Consider the following 19,980-nt stretch of genomic DNA (forward strand, 5'->3'; position numbering starts at 1 on the left):
AGACCTGACCCAGTGATCAGCATAGAATGACCCCGCTCACAGCGAACACAATGCTCATGCCACAAAAACTGCGAAAACAAACTAGTAAAGTCACTTTAAGGCAGAGGGTGCGAGTAAACACACTAAAATGACTGCAAATAAATCTGCACCGTCCTCAATGAATCCGACAAAGAGGTGCAAAGAAGGGGCAGTGACCCTTGTGTGACTGTGTATGTGTATCCAGACCGGGCAGATCTGGAAACTGCTGTGTGAGGGTTATGGACGTCCTCCTGTACATACAGCGCCATCAGTCCATGTCTGATGTATGACTTCATAGGAACTTTCTGCACCTCAATGTTCCCTACTACAGATATCGATAGAATGAAGGAAACTTCTATTTTACCTCCTTTTTATATATATTATTCAGAAATATCTCAGCAGAAAACACATCTTTACCCATCCTAGACATTTACAGCATTATCTACAGAATAAGTCTCGCAGCTCCTGTCTCTACCCCATGAATTCTAGTGGAATCGTAGCTGTGCACGCGCTGTATTCTCCATTCACTTCTAGGGGATTTACCAAAACAGACAAACAAGTGTATATGTGTAAGGTGGACACACCGCTTTAAGGCCTTATTCACACAATAGTGTAGTTTTTCACGTACCTAACATCAGTGAAAAACAGCTGTGTCGGTCCGTTCAAGGGGCTTGTTCACATAACAGTGAAGAATGGTCACCACACGGCCATTTTAATAACTATGTAAGTTTGTGGGTCTATTTGCATGGCTACACATGTGAACATCAAAACAGACAAAGATAGAGCATGCCAGATTTTTTGATGGCTGTGAAAAGTGCTAAAAGCTACATCCCTAAGACCCTGTTCACATCTGCATTGGGGCCATTCTATTCCTCTATCCTCATGAAAAATGCGAAGAGAAAAGTCCTGCAAGCAGCACTTTTCTTTTTTCGTGCAGAAATCACAGAGACCCCACTATAGTCTATGGCGTCTGCAGGTTTCCTTTAGATAGGTTTCCGTTTGGGAGAGTCCCCAAGCCTCTGATGGTTGGTGATAAATTGTTCTACATAGCGCCCCATGAGGAGATTCGTGAATGAAGGTGCGAATTTCGTCCCCCTTGGTTTGTATAAATATCTTTTTTTTTTTAATTTAGATTGTGAGCCCCATATAGGGATCACAATGTACATTATTTTTTCCTATCAGTATGTCTTTGAAGAATGGGAGGAAATCCACGCAAACAAGGGTAGAACATACAAACTCCTTGCAGATGTTGTTCCTGGGGGATTCGAGCCCAGGACTCCAGCGCTGCAGTGCTAACCACTGAGCCGCCATGTTGCCTCGGTTTGTATAAATATCTTTTGTTGGAAGTAGAAAATGCGGTGCGTTAGTATAAATTTGATCGGAAGGGATCAAATTTATACCCAAGCCTCTGATGATGTGAAACTTCTGCAAACTAAGTCATTTCTGTGCACCCAGGTTGCCCGAGCTCCCTACTCCCTGGTGCAGGTGCTTCTCCCTTGCCAAACACTGCACCCTATCTCCAGCATAAGTGTGTGAACTAAATGAAGGACCTACAGGCCACATAGGTCTTGTGTTTTAAGTATGTGCATCTTGTATTAAAGGGATAAGACAAGAGGTTTAGCTCAAGGCCCCATACAAGGATGGTGCATTGATTCTCTGAGCAGATATACTGTGTTTCCCCGAAAATAGGACACCCCTCGAAAGCAAGGAATGTTTTGTTTTTTTGTTGAATTTCCTAATATAAGGCACCCCCCGAAAATAAGGCATACTCAAAAATCATTGCAGCCGGCTGAACACTGTGCGATGTTCCGTGTGCACAAGTATGCCGGCTGCTGCCTCTGCTGTTGTATCCACTGTTCTGGCTGAAGGAGGATCAGCTGGGAGATGCCCGCTGTGCATATGCTGCGGCAAGTTCACTCTCCCAGCTCGTACCAGAGGCAGCAGCCAGCATACAGCAGAGGCAGCAGCCGCCTTTCCTGTGCACACGGAGCACAGTGCACAGCATCCAGCTGGCTGCAATGCCCACAAAGAGAGGCTCTCTGGCACAACTGCCGGAAGCCTCACTTAGCCCCGCCCACCACTTCCGCTGCCGGGACAAACAGCAGCAGTAGTGCTGCTACGAAGATAGGGAAGGTAAGTAGGATACCTTCCCCTCCTCCCCTACACTACCTACAACTGGCAGTCATGCCAGTGCTCCGGAAAGGAAGTGCTGGCATGACTGCCGGTTGTCAGCCGGCAGCCGCTCCATAATAAGATGTTCCCCCGAAAATAAGACAGGTCCTATATTTAGGACGAGAATTTAATATAAGACACTGAATTATTTTCGGGGAAACATGGTAGAAACTTTATCATGCTTACCTAAGGTAAGTCTCAGACGTGCAATGGTTACAAGCAGTCTTGCTAGAGACAATGAACTTAATGGTTGCAGAGGCAGACATAAGGAAACCAGATGATTTTGCTGTTAGATTCAATGTGACTTGAATGTGGCCGCTATCGTCTTCCTAGGCCTGTTGGTTGGTTGTGCAAGCCCCTATTGTGTCCTAGTTCTCTGCCCCTCACAGGTGGTGTGCCTATCTGTTAGTGTCATTTGTCCATGGAAGGATGCCAATTGGCAGATGCCATTCTCCTCCACTTAAAGGGGTTAAAAGTGAAAGTGCACCAGAGCATTTCCTGCACCGACTTCTCTTTATTCGGGCTGCAGGTCCTTTAAGTTGGCCGCCACCACTGGGGAGACAAAGGAATAACAGCTCCGCTCTCCCTAGTTGCCCTCTGCAAAGGTATCAAAGACGCTTGGGGGTGTATATTAGGAATATAGCTTAACCAATGCAGGTAAGCTTTATTATTCCACAAATAACCCCTTTAATACTGTCACGTAGTGCACTTCTATTTATTAACCTACAAGTCAGATGTTGTGCAGATACTTCCACTTGATCTTGCCAACCAAGCCCTGCAGCCAACGCCCTTAAAGGTACAGTGTGCGTTATATATGTCACGTTTGTTTTCACAGAACAGAAGTTAGATGCCTGCTCAGGGCCATTTTAACAGATTAGTGGGTCCTGCTCAGAGGATTCATAAATGCCTCCTCCCCCTACATACTTTAATGTCTCAACATAATTTGGCCTGCCCCGTGACCATCTTATCAATATATTACATACAGATTTAAAAGCCCTGTTCCCACAGAGTTGCCCGCAGGCTCTGGCTGTCGGCTTTCCGGTATGTGCCCCAGTGGTGGCAATATTGGGGTTGTTAATTTTGGCCCCAATATCTCCCCACTATCAGAAGGGTTTTCCTCATAGCGCAGCGATGATTCCGAACTGAGAGTCACGCTCCCCCGGTACAAGTCTATAGACGAGTACTGCCTTTTTGACAGTGAGGAGATATAGGTGCTAAGTTAACGGGGCACAGTGGCGTAACTACCGCCATAGCAGCAGTGGCAGCTGCCACAGGGCCCGGGACATTAGGGGCCCGGTGACAGCTGCTACCGCTGCTATCATTATAATCAGGGGTCTTTTCGGACCCCCGAGTATAATGATTGGCGGACCGGGAGAGGTAAGAAACATAAAAAAACACTGTTACTTACCTCTCGACGATCCTGGCCAGGCCTCCTTCCTAGTTGTCTGACGTCTCTGACGTCACATGAACCCGGCTTGCGTCCTGGCTCATGTGACGTCCGACGTCATTGAAGAAGGACGGCAGCGGAGGCCGACAGTTTAGGAGTCGGGGGACAGGTAAGTAACAGTAGTTTTTTATGTTTTTATTCCTCCGGGTCTCCGATTATTATACTCTGGGGTCTGAAAAGACCCCAGAGTATAATAATTGTTTATGGGTGTCCACAGTGGGATATAATGCTATGTGCAGGGGACACTATGGGACATTATACTGTGTGCAGGGGCCACTATGGGGTATAATACTGTGTGCAGGGGCCACTATGGGGCGTAATACTGTATACAGGGGCCACTATGGGGGATAATACTGTGTGCAGGGGCCACTAAGGGACATAATATTGTGTGCAGGGTCCACTATGGCTGTATAATACTGTGTGAAGGGGCCACTATGGGGCATAATAGAGCGCGTAGGAATGCGTAGGAGGGGGTCGGTCGAGGGTGTTGGTCGGGGGGGGGGGGGGGGCTGGGGGGTTGTGGGAGGGGGGGTGTCGGTTGGGGGGGGCCCATGTCAAAAGTTCGCCATGAGGCCCCGCCATTCCTAGTTACGCCACTGACGGGGCACATATCGGAAAAACTGACAGTGCGCTGAATTCAGTACACTGTCGGCTTTCTAGCAGTGAATAAAACCGCACATTTATGAGGACATAAAAGGTCCTCTTTCAAGGTACAGATAGAGTTTAAATCGCTCCCTTCCATGTGGGACAGCACCCAAAATACTGGTCTGTCCTGCTTGATCTGGGCCAGCTGAGGGGTCCCCCACTATAACAAGGCCCTGGGCAGATGCACCGTTTGCCCGATGGTTAAAGCAAGGTTACACAAATATTCACATTGCCTGCGTTTCCACAGCCATATGTCACAGTTACATTCGCAGTCATACATTAGTAATATAGTTGCATTGTTCACACATAAATTATATTAATGTAACATGAACATAACTTTACATGAACAGAGCCCAAACTAATAATGTACAAGAGGTGGAGAGAGGCGAAATGCCAAGAGTCACCATGAGGTATCTCCCCTCTTCCAAGTGCAAGTCCCACCCTGAGGTCCTCACTGAACATCACAATGATGGGGCAGTAAAGCATTGACTTAACTGAGCTGACCAGCAGTGCCGCACACACACACACACACACAGAGGCTTATAGCGTGCTGACATGGGAAAAATACTCATTGGAACAATCTGACTAGAATTATGGCTGTGAAGCCTGTGGCCGAGAGCTGAAGCAGAGTCTCAGGCTTCTGTTATGGGTCTGCATGCTGACTGGTCCTATGAATTGTTTCCTGCACCAAAACTGAAGCAAGACACTAGGACAAGACGCTTCTATGGTCAACCTGCTGGAAGAAGAACAAAACCTCAGTCACTGCCCCCATGGAAGGCAAATTTGTAGAATTTTTCCCCATTGATTCTGATATGTTTTATGCAACTGAATCTGTGTGAGCGTACCCATAGCCTAAGACTCCACGCATATAACCAAGTGTGTACAGTATAGGAAAATAGGGACTAATATGGTAAGATTTTTCCCTCCACAAACAGCACCACACTTGGTCATAGGTGGTGACTGGTATTACAGCTAGACTCTATTTAGAGATATTCTTTGATAGCCGGTGCTCAGGACAAGGCTGTGACCAGTATGTCACCAATGCTTTCTGGAATTTTGTTCTGTACAATATGCATTAGCTTTCTTTAGCTTGCATTTTTGTCAGGAGAGGGAGGAGCAGTTGGTGGGGGAGAGGGGTCTAAAGTGACCAAAATGGCTGCATAAAAGGGAAAACTGAGGCAACCACCCACAGGCCCCCAGGTTGATGAAGGTATACAAGCAGGTACCTGGAGTGTTTAGTAGGACAACCCTATAATGTGTATGGGGACCTCCTGATAGCAGATCGGGGCTGGTGGAGATAAGGAATGGGGAGTTTAGTCTTGCCTAGTCTTTTTGTTCTTGGTAAGAAGAGCTGCTATCAGGAGAGTCTAGCAGCAATGGCTGGGCCGAGTGTGCAAGTGTATGGGGGATTTGGCTGGGATAGTTACCAACAGCTATCTGAAGTGTATGGCTGGCCCCATGATTTTTTATTTTTTTTAAAAATTTTTTTTTTTTTATGTAGATTGTGAGCCCCACATAGAGCTCACAATGTACATTTTTTCCCTATCAGTATGTCTTTTTGGAATATGGGATGGAAATCCATGCAAACATGGGGAGCACATACAAACTCCTTGCAGATGGTTTTCTGCCCTTGGCGGGATTTGAACACCAGGACTCCAGCGCTGGAGGGCTGCAGTGCTAACCACTGAGCCACCGTGAGGTCCCCGCCCCATGATTTTTCACAATGACCCAACCACAGTATAGGTAGACACCAGGACACTGCACAGGTCATCTGTTGTAGTAGCCTCCAAGTGCAGGAATGTCGCCCTTGCACCGTCTAGGGATAAGGGCTAGGACTGCTGGGCCAGGTTTAAGTTTGCACGGTTGCCAGGGTCTGTTTTGTTTCAATTAAAAGCCCGCCCCCATTGCTAAGTAAATGTATCCTTTTTGGTAAATTATAAGTTTAGGGGCACATAGCCAGGGCCTCATACCTTTGGTCTTGAATGGCTGAAAGTACGCCCGCCCACCCTGCCCCTACGGGTTTTTTGTTTTTTTCTTTTTGGGTTTTTCTCTGTGTTGTCTTTTGTTTTTCTTTCTTTCAGTTGTCACAGCAAGCGGGGAATGGTCCATGTTCCAAGAAGTTACACAAGGTTATTACATGGCAACTGATGGTCAGCGGTTGTCATAACAACGAAGATATCGGTGGTTCGGGACATGGAGTATTGCTTTGCTTATTAGTTTTTGTTTTCTTATCCCAATAAAAGCTGTGGCCAATCCCACTAACCCAATATGACGGTGTCCGTCCTTTTCTTTAAGGTGGGGGGCGGGGTTATTTCCCACTGGTTAAACAAGGTTTACGTATCATACAGGTCCCAGCAGTCATCTGCCAGTAGGCGGGGAGCATATTGAGCATTGCTCCTATTCAATAGTGGTGCTGCAATTCCTCAGACGCATGGCTATGGGGCTGCTGCAGTGCTCCTATTACTTGTATGGGAGCAGTGCTCCATGTACATTACCAGCTCTCGGCATCCAGAGGCTCCTAGAACATCTGATCTGTGTGGGGTCCACATGTCGGACCATGACACATCCCATATGGAAGATCACATACTATCCTATGCTCGGTCATCAGTAAGAACTATCAGTTTGGGACCAGGCAAACCACAAGCAGATAGACTGCCATGTTCCTATCACATGAACACAAATCCATTTTGCTATCTACCATGTACACAAAGGATATCTCGCTGGGTTAATGTGGGCGGTCTAGGTGATAACAAGTATCCAGAGACATTTCCATTTCCTATGACAATAATTTATAGGTTTATCTCTGTTTACACCTTAGACAAAGCAACATAAGAATCTGATCAGGCCGTGGTAATGGTTACATCTGGATGACAATGTCTTTAATCTCATCATCAAATTAGCAATGTTTTATCCTATGTAAGGAGATTCATTATGTTGCTAATTATTCTATACCCATTAGTATAGTGCAAATGGCCTTCCTGGTTATAATGTATGCACTACAGTCCCTGAGGTCCTTGGACTATTACAGTATATTTGCATGTACATGCAGCTTATGTTCTCATGTCAGGTGCTTTGCTCAGGTACCTGCTGGCAGTGCATTAACATGACTAAGCTGGGTGGCTCCTGCCATCTGCTCTTATCACTGGAGGGGGTGAACTCTGCTCTTATCTCCAGCCATTACACCCCACTGATTTTTATTGTTTTCCAGGAGTTGTGGGGGAGGGAGGGACATTAATGAGAACAGACAGGGTTTGGATGACAACAACCTGCTGATAATAGAAGACCCCCCCCCCCTCGAGCACACACACTGCTCTGCCTTTTACTAAGCATCTTGTAGTCCAATACATAGGCACACTTTGGTTATTTACATATGTTCACTTTCTTCTTCCACTATGGTCAGAAGACAGGCTGTCTTCATATATGACCAAGCAAGAGTTAATAATTCACTAAAATATAGAGTTCTCAAAGGCAAACCATGTCTCTAGACGGCATAGTAATCTCTAGTTAGGGAGTGAAGTGATGGGTCAGTGCAGGTTCACCACTACAGTAAACAAGAGATGGGGCCTGGTGGTTAGCAAGGATCAAAGACAAGCCATAGAGCTGCCGTAAGGAGTAACAATAAAGAAGGCAAAACATAGGGTTAAGAATGGTCAAATATATCCCAAAATATTGAGCTTGTTCAAAATGGCAAACGATCGCCTGACTTTGGCCATATACTCGCATTTTCGGTTGACCATGGCCAAAAAAAATAAAAATCCAAACTGAACCAAGGTGCTCACCAGAACCAAATGGGTATGTGTATGGGAGCGTCAGCAGGAATGAAGGTTCAACCAATGCAACCTGTGCAAGATAATGGCAGTACCGAACTTGCTACACAACAGCCCCCGATGGATCCCATCAAGTATAATGAGGTTCACTGGGTCCCCATCATGGTGTCCTTCATTGTAAGGGTGCATTCACACTGAGTAAACGCTAGCTTATTCTGAACGTAAAACACGTTCAGAATAAGCGGCGTCTAAAGCAGCTCCATTCATTTCTATGGGAGCGGGGATACGAGCGCTCCCCATAGAAATGAATGGGCCGCTTCTTTCACTCCGTGCAGTCCCATTGAAGTGAATGGGGAGTGCCGGCGTATACGGCAAGCTCTGCTCATGCCGGAGCGTACACGCCGGCACTCCCCATTCACTTCAATGGGACTGCACGGAGTGAAAGAAGCAGCCCATTCATTTCTATGGGGAGCGCTCGTATCCCCGCTCCCATAGAAATGAATGGAGCTGCTTTAGACGCCGCTTATTCTGAACGTGTTTTACGTTCAGAATAAGCTAGCGTTTACTCAGTGTGAATTCACCCTAATAGAAAAAAATAGCACAGCTTTTTCAAATAAGAATTGCAATAGTTGTGAACCTAACGCGGCATATACGATCCAGGCTCCCATTGAAATCAATGGGAGCTTTTACGGCGCTCAAAATCTCACACGCCATATAAGTGCCAGGTCACGCGGCACGTTACTCCGTGTGAATGGACACTAAGGCTGGTAAATCTGGGGCGCACATCCACCAAGACTTGGTAGTGTGAAATCAGAATAAATCTCATCCACTTTGCTGTACTACTGTACATCCCGGTGGATTAGCTTCTAGAAAGACCACAGCAGCTAAACTGTTGCAAATATGGCAAGTGTAGACACAGCCTTAGAGTGGATTTGACACCGAAATATGCTGCATTATGGTAGGTTCACACAAGCATTGGTCTCTCCATTTACATCCGCATCAACCAGGTGATGGCTGCTATGCCCATGTAGGAGGCCCCCATACACTTTCACAAGCTGTTCTTCCTGAATTCCCTATCCATATGTACTTTTGGCTGAGCATGCATGTGTTCTAATGGATCATGCAGTGAAATTCGGTATGCTGACATTCTCCGTTAGCCAAGAATTATTGCACCCACATACACATAAGACTGTCGCCTGATCGGTTTGACTAAATGTATACTTATGTTTATGTGACAGCCATGGCCTTCTGTCAGGGTACAAGCACCAGATTCCACCTAGACAGTCTAATACAGATACACACCAAGAGTGTCAGCAAAGATGCCCTCGATAGTCTCAGTTGTAGACGCTTCTAGTTTGCCAACCACAGATGTTGGGCTTCAGGAAGTGGCTGTAACCACCTGTCTGGTGACTTCTGTGCAGGAGGAGGAGGTCACATATGACCCATTTCCTGGAGTGAAAATCAGAGTGTCATTCAGAAAAAAACACAAGTGCTGCAATGTAGACATCATATCATTAGATGGGATTACCAACTTGTCTCTCCCTCATGTTCTATAACATGTGCATTTACAATTTTCCTTTTATTTCATGTTATTCCTCTTAATTCAGAGATACTTAGGCCCCCGCATACAAACAAGTGTGCCATCCAGGGTAAGGCCAATTTTGCAGCAGAATATACTCAGAAGACACTCAGACTAACACCCAAGAGCATTCAGTGATGCACTCACCTCTATGGGGGCTTCCAATCTGTTCTGCACTGATGACACGGAGCAGGATAGGTACTGTCCTATGTTCATCGGAAAGGAATGGACCACCAGAGGCCACCTCGGACGAGCATTGGATGGGACAAACGTTCGTGTGCATGGGGTCTTAAAACAAACTTACAGTACATGGGGTTCAACATTCAACAGTAAGTGAATAAAATACATGCAACCAACCTACGATAAGTAGGTAAAAATATATAAGGCTAGACAGACCATGCAGTGTTTTCCTGTGGACAGTTTTCTGTTTTTGTTAGAGATATAATATGGGGGTCCATAGCAAAATCCAACCAAGGCTACTTCTAGCACCCTGATGGCACTTTATTACGGAGTGGATATGGGGCACCTTAGTTGTTGTGTCCAATGACAGTTGGCATGTCTGCTACCAGTGGCGTAACTAGGAATAGCGGGGCTCCGTGGCAAACTTTTGACATGACCCCCACCCTCCCCCGACTGACAATGAAGACCCCATCCGCCCCCTCCACACACACACTCCTGCGCACACTATTATGCCCCATAGTGGCCCCTGCACACAGTATCATGCCCCATAGTGGCCCCTGCACACCGTATTGTGCCCCATAGTGGCCCCTGCACACAGTATTATGCCCCATAGTGGCCCCTGCACACAGTATAATGTCCCATAGTGGCCCCTGCACACAGTATTATGCCCCATAGTGATGCATGCACACAGTATTATGCCCCATAGTGGCCCCTGCACACAGTATTATACCCCATAGTGGCCCCTGCACACAGTATTATACCCCATAGTGGCCCCTACACACAGTATTATACCCCATAGTGGCCCCTGCACACAGTATAATGTCCCATAGTGGCCCCTGCACACAGTATTATGCCCCATAGTGATGCATGCACACAGTATTATGCCCCATAGTGGCCCCTGCACACAGTATTATGCCCCATAGTGGCCCCTGCACACAGTATAATGTCCCATAGTGGCCCCTGCACACAGTATTATGCCCCATAGTGATGCATGCACACAGTATTATGCCCCATAGTGGCCCCTGCACACAGTATTATGCCCCATAGTGGCCCCTGCACACAGTATAATGTCCCATAGTGGCCCCTGCACACAGTATTATGCCCCATAGTGATGCATGCACACAGTATTATGCCCCATAGTGGCCCCTGCACACACTATTATGCCCCATAGTGGCCCCTGCACACAGTATTATACCCCATAGTGGCCCCTGCACACAGTATTATACCCCATAGTGGCCCCTACACACAGTATTATACCCCATAGTGGCCCCTGCACACAGTATAATGTCCCATAGTGGCCCCTGCACACAGTATTATGCCCCATAGTGATGCATACACACAGTATTATGCCCCATAGTGGCCCCTGCACACAGTATTATGCCCCATAGTGGCCCCTGCACACAGTATTATGCCCCATAGTGGCCCCTGCACACAGTATTATGCCCCATAGTGATGCATGCACACAGTATTATACTCCATTGTGGACATCCATGAACAATTATTATACTCTGGGGTCTTTTCAGACCCCAGAGTATAATAATCAGAGACCCTAGGGAGGATACAACATAAAAAACACTGTTACTTACCTATCTCTGGCTCCGGCACGGTCCCTGCTGATGGTGGCCATCTTCAATGACATGGGATGTCATGTGACCTGGGGGCCTGTGTCGCGACGTACAAAGTTGTAGGCCCCTGTCGTGTGATGTCAGGGACATCACTGAAGTAGGCCTGAAGCCTGCCCGGAGCTCTGAGAGGTAAGTAACACTGTTTTTTATGTTCTCTTACCTCTCCCAGGCCTCCAATCATCATACTCGGGGGTCTGAAAAGACGTCACTTACCAATCCTGGCCCCAAGACATCACTTACCAATCCTGGCCCCAGCCTATTAAAAAAGAAAATTAAAAAAAAAAACAATGCAGCGGTAGCCCGGTATTTATGCCCCTGTCTGCTACCCTGGTCCTTGCACCCATGGTTTCCGTGTTTCTGATTCATGAATGTATAGAGACTGAATGTTGACAAAGACAAGTCTGGTCCACTAAATGGAGAAGAATGGCTCAGGTCACAATTTATTCACAGTGACAATGAAAAAAATATATAGGTATATATGGCCCGTCCACTACAGAAGGACTGTGTGCTGTCTGAGTCTAGTCTGTGCACACTTGGACTGAGCAGGGGCTTAAAATACAGCTGTGTGAATAAGCCGTACGGCAGATGTCTTTTCATCAAGTGTTGTTCAGACCATGGCCAGTGCTTTTGTCTATTCTACAACATCTACAGTGAAGAGACATTCACACAAAACAATTATCATTCAGATCCGAATGACCACACAATGACAAGTACCCTGACATGGCACGAAGGACCACACATGTGCTACAACTACAGAGATCCTTCATTATACGGGTATATTGACTCCAACCTATAAAGCCGAATTCTCTAATAAATTTTTTGCCTCAATTTGTGAAGTTTTTCAGAAATCTCTGTTTGTTGTCATTGTTTCAGAATCTTTGAACTTCTTGTGTTCCTTCCATCTACTAACCAATCTAACCCTGATGTCTCCATGTCCATCTGTCATTTTACCATAACACCTTGGCAGTACACCCAATGTCTAGGAGTTGTATTTGACTCTCCTTCATCCCTCATACTCAGACACTGGTACACTCTTGTCACTGGCCCCTCAAAAACATCTCCAGAATTTGCCTTTTTCTCACAACCCTCCGATTCACTCTTGTCTTGACTATTGTAATTCTCTACTAATCGGTCTTCCGCTGGTGCAGCCACCAGACTGATCTTTCTGGCGAACTGGTATACAGATGTGTCAGTCACTAACCCAAAAATCCCTATGTAGTGCTGCACCTCTCCAAAATCTTCTCCCTCGACATGGTCTACCACCCTAACTGTTCTCCGCATTTTGCCAATGACCTTAGACTGTATTATCCAAAAATCCCACTCCTGTTCTCAAGCTGCCCTGGTGCTCTGGAATGCTCTACCCTGGACAATCCGATTGATACTCAACTATAGCTTCAGGTTTATCACATGACCTGATCACATTGTTCTAAACCTCCTCACTCTATGCTAAAATTTCTTATTCTAAGCTATCTTTTGTACCCTATTTTTCACACCTGGCCCCTCCATCTAGAAGTTACCCTGCACTCCACAAAGACAAATTTCCCTCTGGAAGTAAACAATCTATTCCCTCAATGCAAGCAGTGTTTGGATATGTTTAAGGAATTGCATACAAAGTTGACATTCTACTTTTTTGGCCATTTTTTATGTGCAGACCCCATAATAGTATGCTGACTACGCTGGACCTTTCTACTTGTTGTAATACCAGTGTGGACACTCTTTATAGGGCAGAAGCCCCCTGACAATCCTTATGGTATGATGCCACCGGTCTCCTAGGCATGAGCAGAGACATTTATTTGTTTCATGCAATAACTTTGGTAGATGGGACATCTGGAAAAGAGACAACTCCCTGCTGGAGGTTTGCTCCAAAACAAGGGGGTCGATTCTTCTCCTACAATCTCACGTTAGTGAGTGGAGTCCATTACAATGGGGCAGTGGTGATCCTGGTTGGCAGCTTTATAGCTTTTTAGCTGCAGTGATCATTGAAGTCTTTCAGACACTGAAGATAACAAAGGCAAGGCTGGCCAGTGAAGTGCATAACCTGTGGAAGGAATTATAGGGAGGGTGCACTTCACTCAACATGTCAGCACAATTTCTTGGTCTGTGTAGGAGAAGTGGGGGAGGGCCATATCACTTCATACATGGGGGGATGGTATCCTTATCCTCTAAAGTGGTGAAGCTCCTGGAGTCCTGTAGAAGCTCAGTTAGAACCATATATGGAAATAGTTATATATTTTGACACAAAGGGGTATTTTTTTTGTAATTTCAAGTTAACCCCTATTCATAGTATAGGGGGTAACCTGGTGATCAGAGGGGGTCTCAGCAGTCAGATCCATATTGATCAGCAATTTAGGATCATGAGAACTGGGGTCCCACTTTCTCTTCATCAGGTTGCATTCACTCTCTATTGGACTGGCAGGGATAGCCAAGTACAATGCTTGGATATCTTCAGCGGTCCCAAAGTAACGAATGGAAGGGTCCTCGTTCTTGTGATCGCTAGAGGACCAGTAGTCACACCCCCACCCCCAATTAGCAAGTTATCCTGTGAAATAGATGGAATACCCCTTCAAGTACTATCAACACATCATCCTAAAAAGTAGTGCCATGGTCACAAAAGTTTCTTTTTAATGCAGATCCTCTAAAGTGATGTGTCTGGGACAGAATAAGAGAATACCAGAGCTGGAGGCTATATCTTCAGTGATGTTAAATTCATTCATATGTTAAGGTTCTTACACATTCAATGGCTGCCAGCTGAATGCTCCATTGTCAGACAGCTGTCACACCGGAATCCAACATACACATGCATGCTTGGTCAGGGTATGCATGTATGTGCTGTCTATTCTACCTGACTTTAGAGACATTGGATGATTATGGCTGGCATTGACAGAGGACGTGTAAATCTAATCCATCTCTCAGATTATACAGTCCTATGAAAAAGTTTGGGCACCCCTATTAATCTTAATCATTTTTAGTTCTAAATATTTTGGTATTTGCAACAGCCATTTCAGTTTGATATATCTAATAACTGATGGACACAGTAATATTTCAGGATTGAAATGAGGTTTATTGTACTAACAGAAAATGCGCAATATGCATTAAACCAAAATTTGACCGGTGCAAAAGTATGGGCACCTCAACAGAAAAGTGACATTAATATTTAGTACATCCTCCTTTTGCAAAGATAACAGCCTCTAGTCGCTTCCTGTAGCTTTTAATCAGTTCCTGGATCCTGGATAAAGGTATTTTGGACAAACAATTCAAGTTCAGTTAAGTTAGATGGTCGCCGAGCATGGACAGCCCGCTTCAAATCATCCCACAGATGTTCAATGATATTCAGGTCTGGGGACTGGGATGGCCATTCCAGAACATTGTAATTGTTCCTCTGCATGAATGCCTGAGGATTTGGAGCGGTGTTTTGGATCATTGTCTTGCTGAAATATCCATCCCCGGCGTAACTTCAACTTCGTCACTGATTCTTGAACATTATTCTCAAGAATCTGCTGATACTGAGTGGAAACCATGCGACCCTCAACTTTAACAAGATTCCCGATGCCGGCATTGGCCACACAGCCCCAAAGCATGATGGAACCTCCACCAAATTTTACAGTGTGTAGCATGTGTTTTTCTTGGAATGCTGTTTCTTTTTGGACGCCATGCATAACGCCTTTTTTTTATAACCAAACAACTCAATTTTTGTTTCCAAAATGAAGCTGCCTTGTCCAAATGTGCTTTTTCATACCTCAGGCAACTCTATTTGTGGCGTACGTGCAGAAACGGCTTCTTTCTCATCACTCTCCCATACAGCTTCTCCTTGTGCAAAGTGCGCTGTATAGTTGACCGATGCACAGTGACACCATCTGCAGCAAGATGATGCTGCAGCTCTTTGGAGGTGGTCTGTGGATTGTCCTTGACTGTTCTCACCATTCTTCTTCTCTGCCTTTCTGATATTTTTCTTGGCCTGCCACTTCTGGGCTTAACAAGAACTGTCCCTGTGGTCTTCCATTTCCTTACTATGTTCCTCACAGTGGAAACTGACAGGTTAAATCTCTGAGACAGCTTTTTGTATCCTTCTGCTGAACAACTATGTTGAACAATCTTTGTTTTCAGATCATTTGAGAGTTGTTTTGAGTAGCCCATGATGCCACTCTTCAGAGGAGATTCAAATAGTAGAACAACTTGCAATTGGCCACCTTAAATACCTTTTCTCATGATTGGATACACCTGGCTATGAAGTTCAAAGCTCACTGAGGTTACAAAACCAATTTTGTGCTTCAGTAAGTCAGTAAAAAGTAGTTAGGAGTATTCAAATCAATAAAATGATAAGGGTGCCCATACTTTTGCACCGGTCAAATTTTTGTTTAATGCATATTGCGCATTTTCTGTTAGTACAATAAACCTCATTTCAATCCTGAAATATTACTGTGTCCATCAGTTATTAGATATATCAAACTGAAATGGCTGTTGCAAACACCAAAATATTTAGAACTAAAAATGATTAAGATTAATAGGGGTGCCCAAACTTTTTCATAGGACTGTACTTGAGACGCCATTACTGCTACAATCTATAGCTAGTAATAATTTCTCTACTTATATTTGCTTTAACTATTGTGTATAACTATATTATGGGTATGTTGAATTTGGGCTGGTGGATTTTCTTAGGGACATAGGCCTTATACACACAACAGTGCCCTCCTTCATGGATGTGCCAGTCCATTTGTGGCCTAAAAATTCTTCCAGATGGCCATGATAAAACTGCATTGTCACTTCTGAAGTATGACTGCAATCTCAGCCTGTCTGTGGATGTATGGTATATGCATTTTATTGGTTGTTTGACCTACACTTATTCCTCCTAACTTCTTGATACACACGCTTGCATATGCTCTCTATGGGAAGAAGGAAGACAAATAGAGCCAGACCTCTTGTCTCCATTCAGAAAAATAAGAATCAGGCATCAGGATCCTTGTCTCCGTGACATCTGCCATCAGGGGAGAGTCAGGAGGTCCCCATTACATTAGATGATCACTTAGTTCTCCCATGTTTGGCTGACATTAATCTAAGGCCTCATTCACATCTGCGTTTGGTAATCCGGCTGGGGGAGTCCACATGAGGACCCCCTGAACGGAATACCGAAAGCAACTGAAAGTGCTGTGCAGTGAAAGCACACAGACCCCATAAACTATACTGGGGTTCATGTGCTTGCAGCAAGATCTCCGCAGGGATCATGCGGACAGGAAAGTTGTTCACAATCTACAGTACTTTCCTGTCTGCATGATTCATATGGGCAGTGCTCGGCAAGCACACGGACCCCAGTATAGTTTATGGGGTCTGTGTGCTTTCATTGCACAGCGCTTGCAGTTGCGTTCGGTATTCCGTTCTAATAACCCGGACTTAGAACATCATACATAATGATACAGATAGCTTGTGGCCAAGACAGGAGATATGGCTGTAATACAGTCCGTATATTATAGACATAGTATAGCGGTGTGAATCAGACCTGAGGAAGGGCGTATTCACACAATGCAGTTGGGTACAGTGAAAAATTTATGCAGTTTTTTTATCTTAAATAAATGTTTCACCCGTAAAACCACACTATAACCCATGCTAAATGAAAACTTCATTATTTAACTACCACAGTTATGATGTCCTTGTAACTGCAGACCCAAGTATCCCGAAAATAGAAAGGGATTGGTACAACTTTATAAAAAATATATATATTGCAAGGTATAAAAATTTTTTAATTGGAATTAATGGCAGATATCTGCAACTGTCAACACAGAGGGCAGTGTGAATGTGGCTTTATGTATTCTAGGCTGATATGGTATAGCAGGGAGATTACACAACAATAACCTTGTGCTATGGCAGGTAGTGTGCCGACCTGTCTGAGCTTTTCACCTGCTGCTCCTTTTGTCTCAGGTTTTGTGCTCCAGCTCAGTGCAAGATAAAGAGCTCAGGAAAGTCAATAGCCCGGGGGCTGCTTTTCTGCTTCTGTGCAACAGACACAAGTAGTTTATATAGGGCCAGGCACAAAAGCCTCATTCTAATCCAGAAAGCATACATTACCCTGCCTATGGACACGCAAACTGTATAGGAGAGAATATGGAAGCACAAATATATACATGAATATATAGAAGCACATATATAGACACGCACACTGCATAGATAAGCATATGGAAACACACATATAGACACACACTAGTGGATATATAGTATAGATGAATACATAGAGACACACATATAGATCACACTGTATAGATGAACATATATATATATATATACACTAGCCTCTGCGGGTTGTTGGCGTCGATAATCCGCCTATATTAAGCAAATTGCTGCTGTCGATTTTTTTCCTGCTCCAGCATTTCGGCAGCTCTCAAGCTGGCCTGCTGCTGAACTTGTTCCTCACTCCATGCCTGTGATTGTTCCGGCATCACTGCAGCTCGCTGGTACGTCATATAATGAGCATGTTGTTGGCGTTGATGATCCGCCTGGTCCGGTGTTTCGACAGCTATCAAGCTGGCCTGCCGCTGAATTCGTTCCTCGCGCTGTGCCTGTGATTGTTCTGGCATCTCAGCAGCTCGCTGGGACACCATATGGTGAGCGTGTTGTTGCTCCGCTTGAGAACTCTGTGATTTCTGGCTACCTTCATAGCTCTCGTTGTTTGTGACAAATTAGTATTTCTTTTTCCAGGCATGTTTAAAATTGGCAAACTGCCAATTTAGATTAAAGGTGTTTGCCCATGTCAGTTTGTCAGCTCTGCCTGGAGCTGATCAGATAATATGCAAATGTGTGTACAAACTCCACTGAGGGTTAGCTGAGTGTTTACACAGAGAGATAACAGCCCTGGCTTTATCAGAACCTGAGATGAGCTGCTGCCAAGAACAGTGTAGTATGTGAACATAAATTCATAACAATCATGAAGCCATGTCATTTACTGGGATAAAAAGCACAAACTATCTATGTGCCAAATCTCATTCAAATCCGTTTAGCCGTTTTTGTGTAATTAAGTAACAAACATCCAAACTTTCACATTTATAATATTAGTAGGATATATATACAGACATGTCGGTAAATGAATCCCCTATTGTTCCACATAATAGTCACAGTGACTCTCCTCCATGTGACACTGTATCTCCACTACCTGTAATAATGCATGGGTTACATACTAATGTATAATATCTATACAGTGTGAGAAAAGGGATTTTCCAGCCCCAAATGCGTTTGATGCTTAAGTCACTGGTATCTGATCTGAGGGTTTCTGACGTGCATAGATTTGCTGATCCGACTAACTCCAGCAGTGGATGTGGTCTGCTTCTATCTAAGACAGAAATAGGGGCAGAGTTGTATACAGTGGATGAGATTGCAGCTCTGTTGCTATATACTCTGTTGTAGCAGAGCTGACGCCACTATCCGTCCACTGCTGTAGTTTCTGGAGTCTGACAGATCAGCTCATCTATGTGGCATCTTGTGGATACTATCCATTGGATAAGTCATTAGAAATTCCAAGGCATTTGAGGCCATAACACCTCTTTGAAGCTATGGCCCACGGGACGATCTGAAGCGCTAAAGCCTCGCGGTTCTTCCTGCAGCGCTTTGAACAGAAAGTTCGCTGTGTTTTCCTCCGTGGACTTTCTGTTACAATTATATCTATGGGAAAGCTGCCAGCGTTTCCGTAGATATCAATGACATGATGCGATTTACCGGTTTTGGAAATCGCAGCTTGTCCGCGCTGCGGTTTAAACCGCAAAGTGTGCCTGGGATTCGCTGCGGCGTTTCCGGCCTGTGCAGCCCCGGCCTGAGGCTAAGCAAATTGCTGCGTAAAAGGACGGACATTCTGGGTCGGACATTGCCATTTTTTCTGCAATGTGTGGATGGGATTAGCCGGAATTATCCACTTTGCCGGTACTTTAATACGCAGCATTTTTCGTCGTGGCATTTCCGCTGCGACATATTTGCAACATGTCGACCATGTCCTAGTATGTTGCCTGCGACTGTCACGCCATGTCGCATACCACACCATAGAGATGTAGTCCTAGACTTATAGTCGCAGAATCGACAACTAGAACTTGGGGTCACTTGGGGTATGTATACTTCTATAGCCACATACAAGGTACATACATGGTACATACATGGTACATACTGCGCACACACGTGTAGTCGGGGCCGGGGAAAGTTTGCCCCCGTCCATGAGGTGAGGCTGCAGGTTCCCGCCCTCTGTGACGTCACTGGCTTTAAATCCCCGGCGCCTGTGCTGAGCACAAGACAAAGGCTGAGAAGATCTAAAGTGCAGAGATTGGAGGCGCAAGACTGCGACAAGCGGGCAAACCCGAGCCATAGCAGCGCAAGGAGCAGCCCAGGCTGCAAATCTGCAATCTCCGCTCATTGTCTAAGTGCTGGCATCCGGAAAGTGATTGTTCGGACCTGACGTCCAGGATCCAATTACCGGCCGGCGCTGATTGGCTGCTCCGCTGCTGGGGTCTGCAGCAGCTCCCTGGGGGTCCATGCTCTGCTCTCCAGGACCAGTCTGCAGCCTGGAATACATGGCCGAGGAGT

This window comes from Leptodactylus fuscus, chromosome 7, assembly GCF_031893055.1.
Source record: "Leptodactylus fuscus isolate aLepFus1 chromosome 7, aLepFus1.hap2, whole genome shotgun sequence".
In the NCBI taxonomy this organism is placed as follows: domain Eukaryota; kingdom Metazoa; phylum Chordata; class Amphibia; order Anura; family Leptodactylidae; genus Leptodactylus; species Leptodactylus fuscus.